Source organism: Heptranchias perlo, chromosome 20 (genome assembly GCF_035084215.1).
Source record: "Heptranchias perlo isolate sHepPer1 chromosome 20, sHepPer1.hap1, whole genome shotgun sequence".
Taxonomy (NCBI): Eukaryota; Metazoa; Chordata; class Chondrichthyes; order Hexanchiformes; family Hexanchidae; genus Heptranchias; species Heptranchias perlo.
In genome coordinates, this window is record NC_090344.1 from 7,820,132 (window position 1) to 7,822,504 (window position 2,373).

General features: G+C 43.4%; 1 non-coding gene across 1 annotated transcript; it reads right to left on the minus strand.

The window, feature by feature from the left end:
* Window positions 1-351: 351 nt before the first annotated feature.
* trnat-agu (transfer RNA threonine (anticodon AGU)) lies at window positions 352-425 on the minus strand. The gene has a single exon. It is a non-coding gene; the product is annotated as a tRNA-Thr (tRNA).
* Between the last annotated feature and the right edge of the window lie 1,948 nt (window positions 426-2,373).

Below are 2,373 nucleotides of genomic sequence, written 5' to 3' on the forward strand. Positions count from 1 at the left end.
AATCTGGGCCTGCAGATTCAGGTCGAGCGATTTGAGGACTTCTTTTTCCTCTTTGCAAACGTTTGTCCGGCAGGTCAAGATCACAAGTCTTGGTCCAAATTCGGACGACGTCCGGCTTTGAACCTCAAATCGTGAATTATACCCCGATCCCAACGAGCCCAGAAACAAGAACGTGTCCTTTCATTAACGTGTTGCAGACACATTCTCTGAGAGGTCTGTCTGTGGAATGAAAGGGCGTTTTTGAACAGTCATTCTGTTATCCGTTTCCTCCTGAAACCTGAACAAACACGAACACCACATTGTTATTTTGTCGCTTTATTGCATAAATTAGGTAAAGTAATGAGCTGCACAAGGCGCTGCTGGGAGTTGAACCCAGGATCTCCTGTTTACTAAAAAGATGCTTTAACCAACTAAGCCACAGCGCCAATTGATGACAGGGTGCCCCCACCTCCTCACTAATATCTATCAGCGACACTTCACTGTTGGGGGTTCAGGCCGTTTTATCTCTGTCCATTTCGCTTGTCCGTTCACCTGTGCATCCCGACACTGACTGCATTTCTCGCTGTGTTTATCTTTGTGTATCCTTCAGTGCGTTGATAAATGGATGATTATGTGTGATTGTATTTGTGACATTAAATAAATCAGGGCTTCAGAGAATTCTCGCTCTGACATTGGAGAACTATTGAGCCGAACTTTACAGCGGAGTGTTGTTTATTGTGGTGCTGAAACTAAAAAAAAGCGTAAGAGGAGCAAAAAGGGAAAAGGAGAAAAACTTGTGAGGGAAAATGTGGACAACTCTCAAGGTTTTTACGAGTATATTAAGAGAAAGAAGGGAGGCTGAGAGTAATGTGGGCTGCTTAAAGACAGATGGAGGTGATATTGTAATTGAAAATCAGGAAATGGCAGAGTTGCTAATTTTTTACTTTGCATCGCTCGTCACAGAAATGGATGACGCTAACATACCAGAGACACGAGGAAAACTGTTAATAAATCAAGGGGATTCAGTAAAAGTAAAATAATGGCAATGGAGAAAAAGAGGAGGCGAAAGATCGACAAATCTCCAGGACCTGATGGTTTCCACCCCAGGGGATGAAATGGAACAGGTGAGGAAATTGTACACACTTTAGTCATGATCGATCAAAACTCTCTTGATTTAGGAATTGTTATTTAACGAAGCGCATCTTGATTGGAGGCTTCTGTTTGAGAAAGATCTCGAAGTGATAATTGAGAGACCGAAAATAAAGCTGTTTGGCAGGAGCGCTGATGCTGTCGGTTGTTCGCTGCTCTCGTATTGTACAATTGTTAAGCGTGCGTTACTTATTTATAGCAGTATGGGCTCCAGAAATGACCGGGTTGTGAGTTCGAGCGTCTTCTAAAACAATCAAACCTTTTTCTCTGAACATTTTGATCGGAGTTCAAGGTACAAATGGTATCTTCCATAACGCATCTTGTTAACAACCAGTCGTTTTTACAACACGCCCTTGTGGGACAAACGTATCGAGGTCAACAATCGGCTTCTTAGTTTTCCCATGTGGGCACTTGGGTTCCTCTGGCCTACCGTCTTTCAATAGCAAGTGCCAGTTTACTTGTTCAAAGGGGGAGAGGGGGCTTTTAGCGGCAGCTCATATGGCAAAGGGGCCGGTACAAGATCTTTAAATCTAAAGAACCAAACAAACAATTATTTTCTTTAAGCCGATTTTGATCGGTTGGAAGTTTCGTGTGGGGAAAATTTGGAAGAAAAATATGCTGCCTGGTTTCACTGTGTAACGGGTGAAATTATTCAGCTCACAGATGTTAATACGCTGAAAGGTCGAGAGGCCGTTTCCAGCTCCCGTGTGGGACAAGTTCAGCTTTTGAGCCGGTGGGTAAAGTGTTATTTTAATTGCTGCTAACGAATGACAAGACATTTGGCACAAACAAGAAGAATTGTAAACTCACGAGTTCACTGTTCATGTTTCTTACATCTTGTTCAACAGAAACAAGGATTCTCCTCAACACGTTGCTGAGAATTTTATCAAACGGTCCTCACCCTTGCTCGACGGCTGCAGGGTTAATTCAGAGATCTCCCATGAATATGTACGATGGGAGCTTATGTAGTATCGAGCCTGGGTAGCTCAGTCGGTAGAGTATCAGACTTTTAAAGTGGGTAGTGAGCTGAAGGTCCAGCGTTTAACTCCATGTCCAGGCTCCAAATTTCGGAACAGCTGGCAAGCTGTGTCTTTGCAGGGGGACCTGCGATGTGTTGTCAAAGTTTCGACAGTATCTTGTTTCCCAGGGATGGGCAGTAATGCGCTGTCTGAGGCGGTTTCCGATCAGGAATTGAACTTTATTGTGTTAGTTCACTGTATTAATTTCGCAAAACTCATTCAACTC